Here is a 24,180-nt window from a genome sequence, read left to right as displayed (position 1 = left end):
GGACAGAAATTATGTGCGAGACTGTTGCTTTTCTAACATTTACCATCATGTGTCTGCCTGAATGTGTTTATTGTGTTCACGATGTATGGTTGCAATTCCGAACTGAAGCAATGGATCACTAGTGATAGAAGTAATAATGTTTATTAAAATAAATAAAAGAAGGACAAATGAGGAATATTACAATACTCCAAATATAATAAATTCAAACAATGTTCATAATGATATATGTGAATGAAACAGGGGGTGTAGTGTTTCTGACAGTCTGCTGTATTATCCAAGACAGTCCTCTTGTGTTATTAGGCAGATTGTCAACATTTATAGATGCTCTCACGAACCTCACAGCTGTGAGCAGGAAACACACACTGTATGACCAAAGACAAAACACCATCACATCTCCGCTGATCATGGATTATTGATGTTAGCCGGTGAAGACAAGAAACAATGTGAGATAAGGCACAGGACAAATGCGCTTCTTGTAGTTCATTTTTCAAACATTGTAGTTCGTCGTGACTTCGTCACAAGTAATTGTCGTCACATAAATATGACATCAAAGTGAAAGTGTAGTCGAATTCCTCTTTGGCCGCAGTTCTCCTTTCCTCTCATCTTTTCCCCTCCTTCCCTTGACCCTGTGACGTTTTTTATCGGGGTTAAGGTAAAGTGGATAGGAAAGGCCTTAGGAAGGACTATTCGGATCCACCCCCTGAGGGGAAGGCGGGGTGTTCGTCCACAGTAGGCAACCGGGGTGCGCGACTACAGTGACAAGGTTCCGCTTTCTGTTTCTATCCCTTATTGATACATATGTTCACAGTGATGCATCTCAAAATTCTAAGTAAAACTCTTCTTATTGACGAAGCATATTTATAAAGAGTGAGGCAACAAACAAAGGTTGATCCATGCATCAACAAAAACAATAACCATACTTAATGTGGTTACACATATTTAGGTGTACCACAGTGGCCCAACTGAAAGACCATTTACAGGCTCAGCAAACTTTTGCAGGAGTTTGGAGTTTATTAATTTTTTAATTTTTTTTTTTAATTTATTTGATTTACAGGGACAATGCATATTAATAGACATTTACAGTAAATATGCCAGAGTTAGCCAAAAGGCTAATTTTCATCTGTAGTCCCTGGCCAGATGTTAAAATGGTCAACCTAAAAAGCACAAGATGAAATAAAACAGAGCAGAATGAGAGAATGCAGAGTTCGTTATTAAAAAAAAAAAAAAAGAAAGAAAAGAAAAGAAAATAAATCAATAAAATCACACCCTAAAGTTAAACAGTACTAGGATCTGAGAGAGAAGAAGAGAGAGACAGAAAGAGAGAAAAAGAAATAAAATAATAATTATAATACATAAGGGTAAATAACCACATATATGAAAAAGAGAGGCAGCTGCATAAGGTAGGTTTCCAAATCATGCAAAGCATATAAAGAATCAACAGAGAACACAAAATACAAGGCCATGCAAGTAAGACATAAGGTATACCAAGGTACTGTTAACACAGGACAGATCTATATAAAAGCATATGATTATTAAAATAAAGCATGCATGACTGGGTTGAGCAGCAGAGGAAAGAGAAACAAAACCAAAAATGCAACATAGCACAGAAAAAAACATATACAGTTGGCTCTTGCATGCACAAGACAATTTTGCAGAAGGCAGACATGAGGTAGCAGGGACAGGGGTAATGGTTTTAGTGCTGGCAGTTTTGACTTTTTATAAGCCACTGTTTTAAGTAAGACCTGAATGACTGATATGTGTTGAGCTCTCTGACAGTAGATGGTATGTTATTCCATTCTCGAGAGGCTTGGACAGAGAAAACTGACTGACTAAAAGTGCTTTTTCGAAGAGGGATAATGCAGTCTCCTCTTGTGACTCCTCTTGTGTGATGGGAATTTGTTCTAAGACTGACAAAATCAGAAAGCGGTGGGGGAGCCATATCGCGTGTGATTTTATAGACGAGACATGCATTTATGTGTTTTACCAAGTTTTCCCAGCTTAGAAGCTTATGCTTTTTCAGAATCTCACAATGATGAAATTGTTTTTGTTGTTTGTCAAAGACTTTAAGTGTTTGCTTATACAAAGACTGAAGTGGTTTCAAGGTTGTTTGACCAGCCTGGGACCAGCTAGTTAGACAGTAGGTCATGTGACAAAATATCATTGAATGCATGTACATCTTGGCTGCTTCGGTGGACATGGAGTTCCTGATAACTCTGAAATTTGCAAGGTTAAACTTCACCTGTTTACAGACTTTTTTTACATGTTCCCTGAATTTTAGATTAGAATCAAGAATAACACCCAGATATTTAAATTCTTTTACAATCTGTAGCTTTTCACCTGATACAATAATATCAGGGTCTTCAGAGTCACCTGTTTTAGAGAAGAACATTCCAACTGTTTTAGATAAATTTAGTTGGAGACAGCACTAATTGAGCCATGCTGTGATTTTAGCCATTGCATTGGTCAGTTTTAGAGCTACTTCTGCTTTGGTCAAGCCATGTACATACAAAACAGTGTCATCAGCATACATTTGGATATAAACCTCAGGACACACAGATGGCAAGTCATTGACATACAAACAGAATAGGAGTGGGCCCAATATGGATCCCTGCGGAACACCAGTTGACAAGTAAAGGGCTTCAGATTGATGGTTATATATTCGCACAGTTTGATATCGATTATGAAGATATGACTCTACCCATTTAAGGGCATCAGAAGAAAAATTAAATGTGGATAACTTAGATAAAAGAACCCCATGATTGACAGTGTCAAAGGCTTTCCTGAGGTCCAGAAAAACAGCACCTACAAAGCCCCGACCATCTAGTAGTGACTTGATTTTTTCGATAAGGAAGCAATTTGCAGTCTCGGTTGAGTGGTTAGATCTGAAGCCAAACTGCATTGGATGCAGATGAAAAGAACTGTTGTTCAAGTAGTGTATAATTTGCTCAGCTGCCCATTTCTCTGCAACTTTGGAAATTACTGGTAAAATACTGATAGGTCTATAATTACAGGGGGAATGGGGATCACCGGATTTGTAAATTGGTGTGACAACTGCTGATTTCCATACTGTTGGAAATTCTCTTTCAGATATTGAGAGGTTAACAATACTTGTGACATGTTTGACAAGTGTTGGACAAAGATTTTTTAACATGGTGGTGTCCATTCCAAAAACATCTTTTGCTCTTGATGGTTTTAGAGATGTAATGATTTCTGAGATTTTTAAATTATCAGCATTTTTAAAACTGAAAGGTGGCTCCATTGTGTTTACTGTATGCCCACCTTCAGGGTTTGTAGAGAATCCATCTGCAATAGATGTCACTGAATCAACAAAGTACTGATTAAGAGCTCCAGCTACCTGGGCTGGGTCCTTTACCAAGTTTCCATTAAGATTAAGTTCGATTGATTTGCCTGTATTGTGATGTTGTCCGAGGAGCTTTTTTAGCTGGTTCCATATTATCTTAGGATTACCCTTTGCCTCACTAATAACAGAAATGAAAAAATCCGCCCTGGCTTTCCTCATTCCCCTAGTTACTTTATTTCTTAACTTGGAAAATTGGTATTTATCATGAAACAGTTTGGTTCTGATAGCTTTTTTCAAAGCAAGATCCCGTTCTTTCATTAATTTCAAAATGTCAGAGTTTATCCAAGGAAGGCTGTTTTTTTTACCTCTACACTTAATCTTTCGGGAAAATTCTTTGATGATCAGCTGCATTTTGTTCATAAATACAAAACTGCCCTCTTTTAAGTCCTTTTCAGAAAGTAGCTCAGTCCAGTTAAAATCCTGAACTGCTCTTTTAAAATGGTCCTCTTTGCACCTGGGGATCCTGACAGATTCATGTTCTGGGACATGAGAGGGGCTGAATCTCCTATTTGTTAATTTTCTGGCCACCAGTACAAGATTATGATCAGAGAGTCCAGTAATCATATTGAGAGATTTTGTGATTCTCTCAGGCCTGTTACTGAATACCAGGTCAATCTGAGTTCTGGTCGATTGAGTTATTCTTGTTGGACCCATAATCAGCTGTGAGAGGTCATAACCATCAGTTATTTTTTTGAGGTTTTTTCTTTTTAACTTGTCTTCCCAGTTAACATTTAGATCTCCCATTACTATCACCTCTTTTTTTAAATTGCATTCTTTAAGCATGTTTTGGAGTTTTTCATAAAAATCATTGTTAGCGGAGGGTGGACGATAAATAACAATGAGAATAAAAGACATTTGTGGTGATAGAGTGATATTCAAACCAATACATTCAAGTTCACGGTTTACCCAAGTCAATTCGTGACATTGTATACAGTCTTTTACGTAAACCATAACTCCGCCCCCCTTTGATGTCACTCTGTCTCTTCTGAAGATTTGATAGCCTGGCACTTCGATTGATGAAGATGGTGAATATTTTTGCAGCCAAGTCTCTGACAAACAGAGGAAATCTAAATTCGAATCAAGAAGTAGATGATGAATTTCCTCACTTTTAGATACCAGACTTCTTATGTTTAAATGTCCACCGAATAGTCCCTTAGGTTTTACTCTTCCATATCATTCTGGAGTGATTGACAGTTTGAAAAACTCTCCACTTCCTGTTTTTTGCGATCGCTTTATTGATTATTTTTTCCCGGGTTGGATTAGTTACACCCGCGTGTAGATTAACGTGACCTTCATTCCGGATAACAGTTTTTAATGATGATCGTGCGTGTGGAATGTCACCTTTGATGTTTGCTGCGGCCGTGTGTCTCTGTTGGTGTGGTGTCCTCGCGGCGCTCCTTGGCAGGGGACCGCCATCCAGACAATCCGGACATCCCCGCGATGGTGACCCGTCCTCCCGCACCAAGGGAAGCACACCCGGTCCAGGCCATGGAAGCATGCCAATCCCACCCAACGTGCTGACCGGCACATCTCCCACGAACCCCGTGTCTATGGTGCCGCTCGGAGAGGCGACACGATCAGCCAGGTCAGAGTGCGGTTCCTCGGTGTAATTTGGCATGTCGGCATACATCGTGTGTACCTGAGAGAAGGTAGTATTGCTCCACCGGGCTGTGTACACAGTGCGGGATTCATCCTGTGCTGGGTTGTTTTCCGGGCCAGGACACTGATGAATATCTCCGGATAGCAAGAGGCAGATGATGATAATCAAAGTGTGGCTTCGTTGCAGTTTGTACATGGCTTTGGTGCGTTTTGACGCCCGGTTGTAGAGAGACGGATAGATGAATGAGACAACAAAGACGTGTCTCCCGAAGCCGAAATGTTTGTTTATTTGGTTTGTGAGGAGGGTTTGCTCCTCAGCTGCACAGTTTGGGTTCAGAGCATCTCCAAACAAAATTGATCTCTTAAAAACCTGTCTGGTGTCATGATGCTTTAGCATACCTGTTAAAAATACGTATAAAAGAAGAGGTGCAAGTACACCTGTCCTGCCTGCCGCCATCTTGAAATCCTACCTCAAGCTGATTCTGGTGTGACATCATAACTTTACAATAATTAACTTTTCCCAGAATATTCTAACCTCACTGAAAAAAAACCATTGGTTGAACGTAAAAAAAATTGAGGTAATCATTCACATCCAATATTCTTTGGTTGACTCAATGTAAAATAACGTGTTCAGTTTAATCCAATTTCTTTTAATCCAAGCAAACTGTTTTCTGACAGTGAGGCAAACTAATTATGTTGAGTTGACCTAAATTAAAAACGAATGTCTTCATTGATTCAATGTAAATATTCTGTTCAGGGTAACCTAAAATGGTTACATTTGAATGTAAATAAACATTAAAGCAAATCAATTATATTAAATTGCCCTAAATTAATAAATATAAACTTTTTTACAGTATAGCATATGCAGAAATGAAATTTTAAAAATGCTTAAAACATATTTTGAAAAAATAAAGAATACTGTCAAAATTATTTTACAACAAATGTAATTATTGTTCCATTGTTTTGAAACATTTTGGAGCGGTGAAACATGCAAACATGAAAACATGTTCACTCTGGTGAACTGAGCAATTACAGTACAAATGTTACTACTGCAATACAAATTCCATCACTTTTCTAAAGGATTTGTGGACTCAAGAGTATTTTAAAACAAGTAGCCAACTCTGCCCTGGGATGGTTGGTAAACAACTATGACAAAATCTTCAACAAATACTGAATACTATAGTGAACAGGCATTGGTTTTAATGCTTTTTCTTTTCCTCAGACACTAAAACAAACCTCAAACACTTACAATTGCAACGAACATGCAGTAAAGAAGAGATGCATGCAGAGATAAAGAAGCCTTTCCGAGGATGTCGTGCTGGTGCAAAGTTAAAGGCCAGGAGATGGAGATACAAGCCCTTTCTTCCTTCAGTCATCATTGGGAATGTCAACTCTCTGCCCAACAAAAAGGATGAACTAGAGATACTGGTGAAGACACAAAATGTATACCGTGAGTGCAGCCTCATGTGCTTTACTGAGGTTGAGTCAAAACATCTCTGATTCTTGTGTGGATATCCCTGGCTTCACGCTGATACGTCTGGACAGAGACACCAAAGCTAGTGGCAAGTCAAAAGGTGGAGGACTGGTTTTATACATCAATCAGAGATGGTGTAATCCTGATCATACTACAGTCAAGGTGAAGATGTGTTGTCCGGACATTGAACTGTTGGCAGTTGGGATGAGGCCATATTACCTTCCCAGAGAATTCAGTCATATAATAACAATCCTCGTGTACATTCCACCCAAAGCAACTGCTGAAGTTCCATGTGATGTTATCCAAGAAACTGTTGCCAGGCTACAGACTCAACATCCTGAGGCTCTCATAATAATATCTGGAGACTTTAACCATGTTAGCCTCTCCTCTTATCTCACTGGATTTAAACAGTTTGTTAATTGCCCAACCAGAGTGAACAGAACACTTGATCTTCTATATGCCAACGTCAAAGATGCATACAGTGCCACTGCATTACCACCACTGGGCAGGTCGGATCACAATCTGGTTTTACTTCAGTCTTGTTACAGATCCTGCTTATTGAGGCAGCATGCAACTACTGTAACAGTTAGAAAATGGACACCTGAGGCCAGTGAGGCTCTGAGAGACTGCTTTGAGTGCACAGACTGGAATGTATTGTTAGAAACAGATGAAAATAGTATAGATATTGATAAACAGGTTGACTGTTTTACTGAATACATCAACTCCTGTAAAGACAATATCATACCATCAAAGACTGTACTCCGTTTCCCCAATAACAAACCCTGGATCACAAGTGACATCAAGGATATCCTCAATCAGAAAAAGGAAGCCTTTAGAGATGGCGACAAAGAACGGCTCAAACTGGTGCAAAAAGTGCTGAAGAGGAGATTAAGGGAGGCTAAGGTGAAATATAAAAAGAACATTGAGAGAAAACTACAAAATAATAACATGCGGGAGGTGTGGAGAGGAATCAACAACATCTCTGGCTATAACACAAAGACAAGGCAGCCAATTGTGGGTAATGTTGAACGTGCTAATGAATTCAACCAGTTCTTCAACAAGTTTGACACAGCGACCACTTCCTCTTCTACTGCTGCTCCTTCTACACATCTGTGTCTCTCCACCACTCCTGCTACATCCCCTCTTACACCTGTGCCTCTTCCACCGTCACCGTCTGTCACAGCTTTAGGAGTGAGGTTAGAGTTAGGAAGACTGTGCTCAGGGAAGGCTGCTGGTCCAGATGGTGTGTGTCCAAGACTGCTTAAGGACTGTGCTGCCCAATTGTGTGAACCCCTTCAGAGGAACTTCAACCTGAGTCTACAGTTGGGTCAGGTCCCGGCTCTGTGGAAAACATCTTGTATTGTGCCGGTACCAAAACTCAAATGCCCAGCTGAACTTAACGACTACAGACCAGTTGCCCTCACCTCACATGTTATGAAAACCTTTGAGAGGCTGCTTTTACGTCTGTTGAGACTTGAGGTCAAAGACACACTAGAACCTCTGCAGTTTGCATATAGAAATCATATTGGAGTGGATGATGCAGTTATATACATGCTCCACCGTGCCCTGTGCTATCTAGAAGAACCTGGCACCTATGTAAGAATTATGTTCTTTGATTTTTCAAGTGCATTTAACACCATCAAGCCCATGTTATTGAGAGATAAGCTCAAAGACATAGGAGTGAACCCATCCTTTGTCTCCTGGATCACAGACTATCTCACAGAGAGGCCACAGTTTGTCAGGTTGGGAAACTGCGTCTCTGGGACGGTCATGAGCAGCACGGGGGCTCCACAAGGAACTGTTCTGGCTCCATTCCTATTCACACTTTATACTGCAGACTTCAAATACAACTCTGAGTCCTGCCACATCCAAAAATACTCAGATGACACTGCTATTGTGGCGTGTATCCAAAATGGACAGGAATCTGAATACAGGGATCTGATAAAAGCTTTCTGTGACTGGAGTCATAGAAATTGTCTCCTACTGAACACCTCAAAAACAAAGGAAATGATTGTGGATTTCCGAAAGTCTGGGCTCTGCCATCAGCCAGTTAACATCCATGGGGTGGACGTGGAGGTGGTGTCAACCTACAAATATCTTGGTGTACATCTGGACAACAAGTTGGACTGGTCCCTTAATACAGATGCACTCTTTAAGAAGGGGCAGAGCCGTCTCTTTTTCTTAAGGAAGCTCAGATCAATTGATGTCTGTGGAAAGCTGCTGCAGATGTTTTATCAGTCCGTGGTAGCCAGTGCTTTGTTTTATGGTGCAGTATGCTGGGGAAATAGTTTAAAGCAGAAGGACAAGAGGCGACTGGAAAAACTGGTGAAGAGAGCTAGCTCCGTGGTTGGATCCAGTTTGGACTCACTGGAGGCTGTGGTGGAAAGGTATACACAGAAGAAAGTGGAGGCCATCATCCGTCACTCTGATCACCCACTTCACAACATCATAGTCCAGAGGATCAGCAGCAGTTCTGGACGTCTTACCTCTGTGCGCTGCAGGACCGAGAGGTACCGAAGATCATTCCTCCCTGCAGCCATCAGAGTGTACAATTCTTTGAAGAAGAGGAAGAGTGCCAAAACAACTTGAATTTCCCTCCGGGGATTAATAAAGTATGTCTTGTCTTGTCTTGTCTTGTCTTGTCTTGTAATGTGACTGGAACCTCCAGCATCAACCCCTCGTACTTTGAACTGCTTGAATTTTCAACTGGAAATAGATCTACACAAAATTAAACCACCAGTAGAAACAAAACAATGTAGTGAGTCAGTGCAACTAAACTTAGCCTAGTCTGAGCTGTACAGCTGGCTGCACAGTTTTTGTCAACTCTCGGGCTCATCTTTTTGCAATCAAGATCCATCAAGACTTTTTGCAAAAACTCAAAGGTGGATTCCAATTTCTTTGGATACTTCAGATTAAGTGTGTACATGAGCCTGAAGATCATGGTAAAAGCTGCTGCAACTGAGGGCAAATTATTGACAACCTCTGTTCCTTCAATGATTATCTTGATGTCTTTGGCTGGGTGGAGTGGACTCTCCCATCCTGTGATCAAGATGGCCATGGTAGTCTGCTTCAGCTTTTCAGCCTAATTTTCTGGAATATCCTGCCAAAAAAAAAAAAAAAACATTCAAAGATTCTAATGTGTTCCCATTTTATATATGGCTACAGTGGTCACTTTTATACCAAGATTTAACTTAAAATGAATGTGGTATCCACTGTAGTGGTATGCACTGTATTTACAGTGATCAGTCAAATGACCCAAGCACAATTTTCTCTTGTGCACCATAGAGCACATTGTGGTACGAGATGCAAGATTCACCTTCAGAAAAGTTGCAGCACTAACTAGAAAAGCACTCAGAGAGCACATACCTCTGCCAGCACCACAGTCCTCGACCATATTATGATTTTTACTATAAATATTACTCCTACCTTTATTTGATGTACATATTTAGATTCCTTGACCATAAAAACACTCCATTAGCAAACGGATTCATAATGATATCTATTTTATATCAGTAGTTATTCACAAAAATCACATTTTCGTCATAGTGGCCAGACGCTGATCCGGATCAACACCAAAATCGAATCAGTTCTTCCTTTTTTCCATGCTGAACATTTCCTGAAAACTTCATCAAGATCCATCCATAACTTCTTGAGTTATTTTGTTCACAGACTCACAGACAGACGGACAGACTCTCCCAAAAACATAACCTCCTTGGCGGAGGTAAAAATGTGTGCAACTTTTTGCCTTTCATCTCCAGGTATTTTAATTCATCAGTCATCATCCTGCTTTTTCTTCAGTCAAGTTCCCCCTTTTGTTCTTGTTTCATGTCTTGTTAAAGTGTTAAGTTTTATTTTGAAAGTTCACAAGTCTTTTCTTATTTCTGTAGATTTTGTTTCCTGCCTGGCACTGCCACACCTGATCCCTGATTGTGCTTCCCCAGCCGTCTCCTCACTCCCAATCACCTCATTGCCTTAACCCTTATGTCTTCCCTTGTCTTGTTGCCAGATTTTGTTCCTAGCAGGGTTCATACAGATTTTTCATGGTCAAATTCAAGTACTTTTCAAGGAGCTTCAAGGTCAATTTTCAAACTTTTCAAGTACTGTGAGCGGTTGTTAATTTCATAATGTTAAGAAATTGATGCGCACACAAAACAGCAATTTCATTGTGTTGAACAGCACATTTGTTCACAACTTCACAGAGAAGACTCGTATTTACAAAAAAAAACATTTTTTTCCTGATTCTTGTCTTTTTACTACTTCTCAAAGAACTGATTCTCATCACTTGCTGACGAAACTGGTATCATTATCTTTTAAACTAAGAGTATTAGGAGTATTATGAGGATTTATATTATATTTATTATATTACAACAATTTTTTTAATGCAGCTCCCTCCTTTGTGAAAACAACATCCCTCCACAGTAGATGGTCCACAAACAGGGCAGACTGGGAGAACAAATTAAACACACCCTTCCCAACACCGTGTATGTTAATGAAGCAGCTGACAGCTCTCAGTGGATCAGTCTGAAGACAAACAGTGAAGTCATATCTCCTGTCCAGACCTTCAGAATTAATCTGAACACCTTGTAACAAACAACCACCCGTTAAAAACACCAGCGTTCAACACATGGAGCTTATCATTTAGCGCGAGCACATTAGCAGTAGCTCGCGCAAGCGTCAGCTGATGAGGAGGATGATTGACAGCGTTTTCTCATAATCTGACACAGACGTCATGTTGCAGCAGGACAAAAACACTGAAACAGGTGGTTTGACGCTGTCTCTCTGCAGTTCTGATCAAACATAACTAATGCTAAGTAAAATCTGTTACGCTAAGACTGCTGCATGCCAAAGTTGTGATCTCCTAATGAAGGAGAGCGTGAGGAGACGCGCTGATCCAGATGCATCTTGGGCAGATATCTACTTCATATAACCCTACAAAAACTCGCTGTCAGTTATACACAGATAGGGTATGACTATATATCCCACACTGACTTGCAGGAACGGAATATTCTGTGTGGAGCACCTGCAGTCCAAAACTGAAATCCGGCCAAGAAAGGGAATATTTTCTTTTGATTAAAAGATCGATCGATGTCAAATTTTGAAGATGAGGATCGTTTTTATTTTTGAGAATCGATTTTTTTTTAACCCAGCCCTACTTTTTTTGTATCCAGTTCTATGGTTTTTCTTATTCTCAAACAATGAGTAAGATAGCCACATCTCAGACGCTTATAATAAACCAAGCCGGTAGCGCGGCTTTAGCACAAACAAGCCATCTAACCGGCAGGTTATCACATGACCGTTGTTCATCTGTGCCGGGTCTCAATGAGAAACGCCGTTTCGTTCCTTCGTATGTACAGGGCGAGCCTCCCACTCCGCCGCGGCCGTATGCTCAGACCAGGCACGACCCGGTATTTGTAGACAAAACCTGTCACCGCCTGACCGCAGTTATTTTATAACCTGCCCCGACAAACACCCCCGGGCAACACTACCTTTATGTTAAATGGGACACTGCCTTCATCACTCATGCCTAGCATGAAGCATAAAAAGGTGGTTAGCTTCAACAGGTAGCAGGCTAATTGGCTATTTAACATGTAGGGCTTCCAGGGTACCTCTCGTGGCTGGCGAGTGCCGACTTGCCCATAGCTTCCACTGCAATCTCCTTTTTACATACACTGCAGTATGCTGCACGGGGATTTGCGCTACATTTAATCCAAAATTTGTATTTTTCTTTCTCCAGCCAACGGTCATGCCTCCCGGCTTGCTGTTTAAGGAACAATCCTCATGGGGGAGACGTCACAACGCACATATAAACAGACCAGTTATGTTAAACCCGCAAGCCCATCAGATGGAACATTTTTTTTCCCCCACAATTTATTTTATTTCTCTCTATTTGATCGATCTGTTGAGTTAGGAAGCTGAGTAGTGAGTTATATACGATTATAAATTCAAGCATTCTCAAGCACTTGAATAGAAAATCAAGTACTTTCAAACCTTGAAAACACAACATGAAAAAATAAGCATTTTCAAGGATTTCAAGGACCTGTACAAACCCTGTCCTAGATTTTGTTCCTTTGTTTCACTGTGCAGTGCTCCCTCTATAAACATAGTTTGCTAACAATGTGTTTTGTTGAGATCTTTCCTTATGCCTGGTGTTTTTTGATACATCTGCTTATGAGTTCTTTTTGTTCTTAGAGTTCAAGCCATGACAATAAAATATGATTTATTCAAATCACAAATATCACCTCTACAGTCATAGCCCATTCATGCTACGGTCCAAATCTTTCATTTTTGCATAATGAGCAAGTCTCATAAACTGAGTATGACTGTAACACTGAGGCTTGAGAGATCAAAGACCTTGTATATATTCATGTGTATATATGCACAAGAGCCATTTTTAATGAAACCTAAACATACTGTATAAAAAAACTTTTTGCACTCAAGGTTAAAACCTCTTCCCTATATGTGAGTGAGATGCCCTTACCTGATATTCTTTGATCAAATGCTCAACAGGTTCCCCCAGGTACATCATCAGAGATGTGAAGATAGGCTCTCTTCTTGTGTTGATGTCCAAAGTCTGATTCAAAAAATGGTATTCAGTACAATCACAAACAAAAAATAAATATTTAGCATTCCTCAGACAAGAAACCCCTTCATAGATACCTCATCCAAAAGCTGTAAGACACCAGACATCTTCTGTCTTACAGCTCCCCCCTTCCGCCTGATAACCTCCAATAGTTTGGAGTGCTGGTCCAACTGTGCCAGTAACTTAGTCCCCAAGGGAACTGTTTTTATTCTCATAAACTCAGCATTGATCTATAAAACAAAAACAGAAGTGCATCCAAGATGAAGCTTGAAAACATATATTTTTCACAGCTACAATCACAGCTGACCACCTGAAAATAAGGACATCACCAATGAAATTGATGCAAAGCAACAAATTTGTACATAAAGTAGACACCAGCATGTATATTATGGTCCTGGCTGTATTTTTAAGATGGGGTGACATTCAAACCTGAAAAGAAAAAAGTAATAAGTTGAATTATTTCACATAAAAATCACTAGTTGCTTTTTTTGAAAAGAAAAAAAAAAAGTCCCCAAGTTGCCAACACAGCTGCTCACTATATCACAGCGGAGTGGGAGATGAAGGGCCCTGTGCAGGCACAAATGTCTGTGTGAAAATAATGTGGACATTGACCAGTTTTTAATTAACTTTCCATGTTCAAGGGAATAAGATTGACCCTATCCTGAAATTGAATTTGTTTTAAAATTACCTTAATAGCCATATTGGACATTTTTAATTGAATGTTGTCTTTTTTGATGAGCTTTCTTTCTGTGATGATTGTTGAGAAGGATGATATTTACTTAGGTGCGTTAGTAGAGCTTTCCAATAAACACAGGGGTAAGGATGGCCCCGCCAATAATGCAGATGGTAAAGTTTATAGTGTTTCAGAAGTTCAGATCTTCTTGACAATGAGTCGTCACAGTCTTTACATTTCCACATGCATGGATAACTGATGCAACATGAAATACAAGAGAAAAAAACAAGAGATATTTTTAATTTGTTGGGGTAACAACGCCATAAGTTTTATATTTACATTTTTTTATCTACCACGAAAACTAATTGAGATTAAAAATCTCTATTTCAAGAGGGTCCTGGAAAAGACAGCGGCACATTCAAAAGTTTTAAGCAAACACACAGTCATCACACATAAAACAAGACTTCAATACCTTAAGTTTATAGAATAGACCTGGAAACTGCCAAATCAATTTGTCAGATTTCATTTGAGCCAGTGCTATTATTGGGTCAAATTAAGTGTCCAATTAGTTAAAAATGTTCTCATGATATTGTGAAGGAACTTACCACAAGTTATGAGGACAGGCCTCAGAGCAGCTAATTTCCTTGAAAAAGGAAACAATATTCTCTTGTTATTAATAAGCCAACACACTTAGTAGGTGCTAGATACAAATTGGGAACCATTAACATGTAATGTAAACTGGTTATACATATGTTTAGGCTTTATGTTGAGAATGGATATATTGTAAATACATAAAATGCAAAAATATAGTATATTTCAAGCGCACATCCTGCAGTCATTGTGTAAAATACAAACCTAGTGAGAATTAGCAAGACCCTGTAAAACTATCCATAGTAAGTTTTGGACAAACGATTATTTGGGCAGTGAATGATAAATTACATTTTTATAAGGTATTAACGACTAACTTACCACAATGGACAAGTCTGGAAGCTTTTCAGATGTTGCACTGCAAGATAAATAAAAAAAAAAAAAAAAAAACGTAAGTTAACTTTAGCTGAAGCCATACAGACACCTTTGGAAAAGAGCTATTTCACACTTACATAAAATATCATTGATTATTTAGTTGTTGTTTTTTTCTTTTTTTTTTTTAGAAGACAGCTAGTACCCCGAAAATATGGGCAAGTTAATAAAGATAGAAAGCTCTGATAGTTTTGGCATTGTCATCGAAAAGGGACAATGCCTCCATCCTGACACTTACAAGCGCGCACATAATCTCTCTCCATAAACATACACACACATAACCCAGAAGCGGGTTAGTCTCTGTAGTTTTATTTGCACGCACCTACTGGCACTCCACGTGTTGTTCAACTCGTCCAAACTTGTACTTCACGGTTGACGAGCTCACGCTGTAGAGCAGGAATGTCCAACTTGTGCCATGGAGGGCCAAGAGGCTGCAGGTTTTCTTTCCAACCAAGAACTCCACCAGCTGATTCCATTGAGTACCTCACCTTCAAGCAGAGAGCAGGGGCTAATCAGTGGAATCAGCTGGTGGAGTTCTTGGTTGGAAAGAAAACCTGCAGCCTCTTGGCCCTCCATGGCACGAGTTGGACATCCCTGCTGTAGAGCATACACCGGTGTTTCGGATCAAAGAGTGCCCGTAATAAATAGTGACTTCCGGCCAAATGCGCTGCAGTCACAACAGCGTTGAAAATTATCTGGTGGCTGCCTCCTCCTTTAATGTTACATTTAAAAAGAAATGGGAATAAGTACATTTTCTCATTTTTTTTTCTCATTTTTCTCATTAATAAAGATAACTAAATATAGAGGCGAGGTCCATACCAAGCAGTGTGCCGGCGAAAAACCCGCGTTCGGCTACAGGTTACTCGTTAACACGGTCACTCTATAAACCGCTACACCCCTCATGGCTCCCGTTCACAGTACTAACACGTTACGCCGTCAAACATTTGAAAAGACTCAAAAATGCATACTAAGTTAACCAGTAATTTAAACAGGGATTGAACGTGCACTGTCGAAAAATTATAGCTTATTTGTCGTGGGCTATAAGCTAGCAAGCTGAGTTCAACAAGACAGCCTGGTGATACCATGGCAGACGACCCAAAGGGCGGTTTAATAGATGAACGGGGTGATAAAACCATGGTTGATGTCACAGTCTAAAAACGCATTTTTGTCTTTTATTACCTGAAACAAAGTTTCCCTCCACCCAGGAGTTGCAGAGGCTGAAGATGGACTCGGCCGTTCCCGTCAGATCCTCAGGTTTCGTTTTCCGGAACACGCATGCGCGAAACGATCAACACCTGATCTGTTCAGGTTGATTGAATGAGTCATTTCATTTTGATGTCAAATTGCAAACTCATATTGAAACGAAATAAAAAATATTGATTCAGTCAGAAGTACAAACCTGAAAATATAGTTTAAATCTGAAAACGATTTTTTGAGTCCATATAATGTGAATTTATACATTAAATGAACAACAGCAAAGTTTTACTTTTTTCAGTGCTTTGAGACACTGAATTTGGGGGTTTCATTATCTGTGAGCCATAATAATCAACTTTAAAAAAAAAATAGATGCTTCAAGAATTTCACTCTGTGTGCCGTAGATAGATTTACAATATAGAAATGAGTGACCAAAAAATCAAACTTTTTCATGATATTCTCTTTTTTCGAGATATACCTGGAGCATTGCTACTCAGAACTACAACACAGAGTACAAGGTGCTCCTGGAAATTGTACTTACTTAGTACCAGTGCCAAGTTCAGTGTATCTGTGGGATTCTGGAGGAGTCCCACTGTCCACAGTTGTTGTTCTGTTCTTAGGGAGTGATTATCCCAATCCACCCTGGAGACATCAAGGTCCCTTTGCAGAAGCGGAAAGGAAACATGCTGGACACAGAAGAGGTGGATGCTATTGGAGGGATCTAGAAGACCTTCATCTTCAAGGCTGTGAAGAGTCTCATAGTGCACATTTGTTACAGCCATCCTTGCATCTCGCCATAGACGTTTTATTCTATTAGAGAAAAAGTACAATTAACTTCGAATTCTCAAAGTGCATTTGTTCTTTTTTTTTTATCATAGATGATTTTTTTTTTTTTTTACTGAAAATTATATATAAATGCATAAATACCATTCATTGTGCACCCTCTTTCCTGACAGGAAACTGCCCCTGCCACACCCCCTGATAGTGAACATGCATCGTGCTATGTCAGCATTTTCAACTCCTTGGTCTCACTGATCACACTTTGTGCAGCACGAACAGCTCAGTAAAAGCATGGTTGATAATCTCCGGCATCTCAACCTGGCTGGAAAATATTTTAAAAAGTTGCATCCCCTGGTTGACAACAGTCGACATCGAGGGGCAATTTTTGTGTGACTTGAGAAAGTTTGATTAGAAGCCTCTGAAGAAATTCCCGTTTTTAGTTCCTCCTAGAAAAAAAATAGCTCCATGCATCTTTTTCTTTCATCAAATTAACTTTTGAACTTAAAAGGAGCAAAAAGAGGACAACTTTATGTTGAAACGAAACATGCGCACTGCAGTTTATCTGTAATCTATCCCGGTAGTTTACCTTCATTTAAACTTGCAAACACTTGCCACAAGGGATGAATGGAGCAATAAAATGTTTTGAAGGTCTGGAAACGTGTGATGATTGGCACATGGAGGGAGCTGACATATTCACAGTTCCTCCAGCATTTATTCACTGTAAGAAGACAGTAAAACACATGAATTGTCTTCTAAAATTTCCCTTGTACTTCTGTTCCTTCAGCGGTGCTACACGACACAACTGTGACATCTAGTGGACGAAATAAACAATTACATGCCGCTAGATGTCTGAACGGTGCTGCACTGAAACCTGTGACCATCGGAAAATGTGACCGCAGGGGCGATGACGGGCATTGGCTATGTGTGCATTGTTCAAAAAAGAGGAGGAGAAGTTGAGTTACGTAAATGTCGTTCTCAAAGATTCATCTGGGGTAAACGTTTGCAAAATCTGTAGACACTGTGTGTAATTTATTCAAAGCAGTTGATTGATGTTGCTTTATTTGCTACCCACGAGTAAGCACCGCTTGTGATGGCTTCCTACTGATAAAGGAGAAACCATCGTATATACAGCTTCATAACCCAGGAACTGAAAACCCTACATTAGATCAGGCGACTTTTAAAGGAAATATGTACTATAATCATAGTTTGCTAAGAGCTACATTTTATGTAAAAGTCTATATGAACTGTTTCAAATATGTAGTTCGCTGTGCCTGCTCTCATGAGATACATGTATAAATCCTTTTAAATTTACGTTTTAGTTTATCTATATACTTATCTTCACGATCGTCATGTAATGTAATCCCTCTAAACATGTTGAATAAATAGGTAAAAATTTAAAATGAGCGTTGTGGCTATAATTTAAAAAAACAACTATTTAAGAACATGCTGTAAGGAGACAACAGCGTAGCCATCAGATAATGTGACCCTGCTTTACTCACATATTAACTGATTAAATCACCCACATAACTTTTATGTGGACATTTGTCATCTCTCACATTGATCTGGACTCAAGTATTCCTATTATGGATCATCATACAGTCAGAAACAGAGCTAGGCGCCGCCCTGTTGGCTATGGCTGCCTTTTGCAGCAGCTCTCTCTTTTTTTGTCCATTTCTTGTCTTCTTTTTTTTTGTCTCTTTTTCGTAATTTTTGTATTTGGAGTAGATCATTTCTTTATTTGGCTCATTTGTTGGTCATGGACACCAAACTTTTTGTGGCTTCAGTGATATTTTTACTATTTTTGCTCCTGTGTTTGTCTGGAGATCCTACATGTAACCATGGCCACATTGTTTACATGTGAACTCAGCTGTTAGCAGTCTGTAGCATGTCAATGCTAACTGGTGTAAGGCCTGATGTCTTCCCACAAAGTGAGGAGAAGGAGGTGAGGACGACATGATGGTTCTCAGGTGTGAGCTAAGAAGTGACGATATGGACCTGTCCTTCCATCCATTGTTATTGGGGACGTAGGATCTATCTCCAATAAGATGGACGAGCTAGCTGTGCTAACCCAGCAATAGAGGGAAAACCAGAGGGCAGAGTTGCATCATGCTATTCACAAACATGGCTAACGAAGCTAACATCAGACACCAACGCCATGTTGGAAGAGCTTCACCTGCTGTGAGCAGACAGGATACAGGAGACAGAGATGGAGCATGACTGAAGAAGCTCAGTCCTGGACCCTGTGGCTGGTTGAACTGGAGAATGATGGACAAGCTGTCATCATCTATTTTCTGATGGACCTTTTTGCACTTTCTTACTTTTGTTTTCTTGATTGCTGCCGTGATTTCAATTTCGTTGTACATGTTACAATGACAATAAAGTTCTATTCTATTCTTTTCTGTTCTATTCTCACCCACCCAATCAACACAATCCCCCGAACGTGTATAATGGCACAACACAGATGAACATGACAAAACTTACACACAATAAACATAGATAAATACGGGGAATGAATTGATACAGACAACAGAGCCTCTCCTTCTCTTTTAGCGAACCCCCTTCAGTCGAGGATGCATCTGCCAGAATACCTTACACATTCTCGGTCCCACATAATCAAGAAAGGGAGTCCATATATGATGAAATGTTCCAATTTTCCTTTTTGGTGCGATATGTCAAATAATCTATGGGAAGCAGAGCAAATATAACTTTGTGCCATTCTGAGAGGGTTGGTGGCTTTTCTGAAATCCATTTAAGTTACAAACTTTCTTGCAGCATAGGTCAACATTCCACAGTTTTTCATTATAGGTGTTCTTGATTTTAACCCAAACAAGAAGGCATACAAGGGTCCATTCTCCAATCCTTGTTAAAAAGCACACTTTGAAACATTTTTCCCCAAAAATTCCTTTATATACACACATAAGACTACATAGTATGTATAAAGCTACTGATCTCTGTGTTACACTTGGTACACTTTTAGACTTCTGAAGGTCCATTCTCTTTCTAAGATGAGGCGATATCTTTATTCCTGTTTGAAATGCTTTTTTTCTTCCCTCACATTTATCTGAATCACCCCTTTAGCTAAGCATGAGTAGTAGATCTGCACAATATTGGGGCCATATTTTTGGTTCCATGATATCAGTTTCCCTTTGCAACCAAATACTACAACAGGGCCCAAGTGAGTATGAGGCCCTACGGCTTTTCCGTTGCTAGGCGCTACCCAAGTAGCTGCCTGTTGCAGCAGCTCTCTCGTCTTTGTCGTCTCTTGTAATTTTTTTGTCTCTTTTTCGTAATCTTTGTATTTGGAGTGGATCATCACTTTGTATGGTTCATTGTTGGTCACGGACACCAAACTTTTTGTGGCTTCGGCGATATTTTTGACTACTTTTCTCCTGTGTTTGTCTGGAGATCCTACATGTAACCATGGCTGCATGTTTACATGCGAACTCAGCTGTTAGCAGCCTGTAGCATGTCAATGCTAACTAGTGTAGGGCTTGATGATTTCCCTCGAGCTGAGGAGGAGGAGGTGAGGACGACGTGCTGTTTCTCGGATGTGAGCTGGGAGGTGACGACGTGGACCTGTCCTTCCATCCATTGTTGTTGGGAACGTGGGATCCAGCCCCGGGGGAAGGACGAGCTACCTGTGCTAACCCAGCGGCATCGTGCTGTCCACGGACGTGGCTGACGGAGCTGACAATGGACGCTGGTGCCACAGTGGGCAGACAGGATCCAGGAGACAGAGACTGAACAGACTGCTGGGGAGGCTCAGTCCTGGACCCTGTGGAGGTGGAGACTGGCTGGACTGGAGAGTGGTGGACGAGTGGTGGACGGGATGTCGTCATCTAATTTCTTATGGACCGTTTTGCACTTTCGATACTCTTTCTTACTTTTGTTTTCTTAAATGCTGCGGTGACTCCTGAATTTCCCCTCAGGGATAAATAAAGTATTTTCTATTCTATTCTATTCTATCTATTCTATCTAATTTCTTATGGACCTTTTTGCACTTTCTTTACTCTGCCTTACTTTTGTTTTCTTAAATGCTGCGGTGACTCCTGAATTTCCCCTCGGGGATAAATAAAGTATTTTCTATTCTATTCTATTCTAGGCAAATTACATTTGGGGGCCCCCTTACACTGAAGCACAGACCTCTGTAAATGAATGCTGTATCATTCACACATGGTTATCGCTCACCAACACTTAATCTCTCACGTCCACTATAAAGTACACTATATCTCTTCAACATAATGCGAAGCACTCATAATTTTTATGTCTTTGTTAGAGATGTGGTCTTGTATTAATTTACACCTTAGGATTAAATACTCTGCATGCAGTCACTGCTGTTTACTGAACAAGTATCATTGAATTGCTTTTGGTTTGCAAACTGAAAATTTCAACACACACTCACTGCGCTCAGGAGTTCCATAAGAGACAGGATGCTCTAACTGAAGTGTGTGATGAAGTAGGGATGGAACGGTTCACAAAATCCACGGTTCAGTTCTTATCACGGTTTTGTAGTCACGGTTATCGGTTGAGTTGGGTGTAAATTGTTGTTGTTTTTAACACCTCAGATTACTATATACCCAAATAATCCACTATTAACAGATTATTTTTAATCAATTATATCATGTATAGTCATGAAAGACCTAAAAGAATAAGACTGTTTACCATTTCGAACATCATTACAGCTGAGTGAAACATTGCCAGTTTCAACGTGCCAACTCCTCAGTAAGGAAAGTCACTATTGACTGTCCACAAAGTCACTAAAAGTCACTAAATGACGCTGCTGTCTAATCTGCAGAATAATTCATGTGCATGTAATTGTCATGGACTTTGTAGGGCAGAGAAATAACAATGTAAGAGAGAAAGCAGGTAAAACACAACATCATAATCAACTACAAAATTACTACAACTACAAATTAACTGTCATCCGTCCATACTTTTTTTTTTAATGTCTAAATAGCAACCCTCTTCCTTAATCTGGGCCGGGGATGATAGAAGTGACCATAATGAGACACACACTTGCGTGATTCATGTGAATGCAGGAGGAGACTACTGTGAGTGAGGAGTAGAGGTGGGCGGAACAATACAAATATTGATAATATCGTGTAAAAGAGCAATACTGTAGTTTAATTTTTTTCTCCTGCACCCCCACCCCCAGCCTCTCCTGATTTTTGATGATGACAATCACGTGGCTAAGCCGCACCAGGAAAACAAAAAAGCAGACTCCAAAAAAGGGGTTTGTTCCAAATTATTTTCACAACATTTATTCTGGTGTGGTATTTCATTAAACTTTACTCTTTTAAAAAAATGAGTGCAATAATGGGGGAACATTTTATTTGTTTACTTATTTTTTGTATTATAGTCTTTAACTCTGTACCCTAAAGAAGAATTTGTATTAATTTTACCTTAAAGCGATAATTTTTGGCACTTTAGTTTCCTTTAAAAAAAAAATCCCAATGTTTTGGGTAAAATTTGTTTTGTTACCGTTGTATTGTTTCTTAACATATAATTTATAATGACACGAGCCTTACAGAAGTGACACGGCTGGTTGTCTTGCTGTGTTTTCCTGTTGACCTTTTTGTCCTTTTGTATTTTTTTTTTTTTTTTTTTTTTTTGATTGCTTTTGTTTGGTTTTATTTTTTGTGGCAATGTAGCTAAGGTGTTTCTCACTTGTGAGGTTGTAGCTTGGTGGTTTAGATCTTTTTCTTGTGGCCCTCTCTTGTGAATGGATGGGGATCAGGTCACTGAATAGCTCCAACAGACTAAAATGAGACAATAATAGACTACACGTGAATGTACACATAAACTCAACTTTCGTTTGTGTGTGTGTGTGTGTGTGTGTGTGTGTGTGTGTGTGTGTGTGTGTGTGTGTGTGTGTGTGTGTGTGTGTGTGTGTGTGTGCATGCATCTGTGTGTATGTTTTTCATTTAGGCTTTACATGATGAAGTATCACCTACTGTGGAAGTGGTTGGTTCTTCCCAGAAAGTAGTTTATTCCTGGGGTGTAAAGACAATGATCTTCACTGTCTTTCCACATGCAAATGTTTTTGCAGCTCTGTGCAATATTATTTCACATTTTGTCATTCATTGCTTTGTACCACAACTTTATTTAGTTTTTATTTTACATGTTTTGCATTTTCAGTTGTCATGCACTGCTTTTGTGCAATTAATTTCACAGTTTTGCATTGCAGTATTTGGTGTCAGCCTTTCAACGCATTTTCTGCAAGGCACCTTTCCAGTTCAATATTGTTCAGCTTGAACACTGAAGATAAAATTGTTTTGCGGTGATTTCACTTGTAGTCACATGCTGCCATCTTGTGGTCACAATGTACAGCTTTGCACGTTTTAGTTCCAAGTACCATAAAGGCAGTAAAACTTGCTGATATCGCATTCTGAAGCACATAAAAATATTGTGAGTGATAATATTGTGATTTTTTCACTAAAAAGCAACAACCGCTCATGTTTTTAGAAGCCATAGCTGAGTTTCTACCTTTGCAGAGTGAAATAGCACGTCGTTACAACTCATTCAAAAAGTATTACCTAAAGCTATGTGACATGAGCTTAAAAGCAATTATATGTTAATTAAATACTGATCGAAATAAAGAGCACATCACAGTTTTGTGCATATAAGGCTGTGCAGAGCAAAAAACACCATGTCATGATTCAATTTATGATTTGAGATGCTGAAGACATCTTTATTGCGTCTGTCAGCTTTTTGTAGGTAACCCAAGCGTGTGATGTTTGATTTTGAAAGCTTTTTGTTCATCATTCAAAATCACTCTTGAACACGTCTTTTCCGATTGTTTTCTCCTGGATATGAATGCAACACAGGAAAAGTCTACGGAGGGCAGAGATAGCAGAAATATGATATGATGACAATAATCACAACAGTACTATGCCGGATGCCAAAACAGCACTGACAACGCACAACAGTGAATAAGATGGATTTTTGTACAACACAGATCACACAGAAGTGATTAAGTGACAAAGTAGTGAGGACGGCAATACCAATGGACCTGTTTAGTGAAAGAAAAAAGGTTTGCAGAGCGATAAAGGAAAATGAAAAAATATTTTAAATCGTGCTTTAAGTTCTCATGAAAACATGTTGGGCTGTTTCCGAAGTCATTTTGATGTAACTCGTGTGTGTTCTATGTCAAATATGAAAAGCTAAAAAGGAGAGAGAAAGCAGAGGTATTGATGTGTAATGACAAAAGCGCAACAACACCATGCTGTATGACGAAACAGCAACAAAGAGGCTCAGGACACTGGACTCTGGTTTACTCATTTCAGTAGTAGTGTCAAAAGCTTTATTTTGTCACAGTTCCCATTAATCTGCACCATAGAGTCGTTGTAAAGGACCAAAAACGCTTTACTTTAGCCATAAAAGCACATAAAAGGCTCATGACACGAAATTACATGGATTTGTACTCTGATTTGCTCATTTCAGTTCTTATGTCATAAAAGCATAATCATGCGTTACGGAGCAAGAAACGCCAAAAAGAC

The 24,180-nt window shown here is 39.5% G+C and overlaps 1 long non-coding RNA gene across 2 annotated transcripts; it reads right to left on the bottom strand.

Moving 5' to 3' along the window:
* Nucleotides 1–9,112: 9,112 nt before the first annotated feature.
* On the bottom strand, nt 9,113–15,974 carry LOC141786522 (uncharacterized). 2 transcript variants are annotated; one of them, XR_012597809.1, is made up of 6 exons: nt 15,887–15,974; nt 14,657–14,693; nt 14,293–14,330; nt 13,092–13,244; nt 12,913–13,005; nt 9,113–9,534 (listed from the first exon to the last, which is right to left on the bottom strand). It is a non-coding gene; the product is annotated as an uncharacterized LOC141786522 (long non-coding RNA). The 2 variants fall into 2 exon arrangements; XR_012597810.1 differs by lacking the exon at nt 15,887–15,974 and adding an exon at nt 15,030–15,152.
* Nucleotides 15,975–24,180: the final 8,206 nt, after the last annotated feature.

This window comes from Halichoeres trimaculatus, unplaced genomic scaffold, assembly GCF_033239565.1.
Source record: "Halichoeres trimaculatus isolate MK-OKI-2021-1 unplaced genomic scaffold, fHalTri1.1 fHalTri1_scaffold_37, whole genome shotgun sequence".
Classification (NCBI taxonomy): domain Eukaryota; kingdom Metazoa; phylum Chordata; class Actinopteri; order Labriformes; family Labridae; genus Halichoeres; species Halichoeres trimaculatus.
The sequence above is the reverse complement of the archived record's forward strand: the minus strand, read 5'-3'. Positions and strand labels throughout refer to the sequence as shown.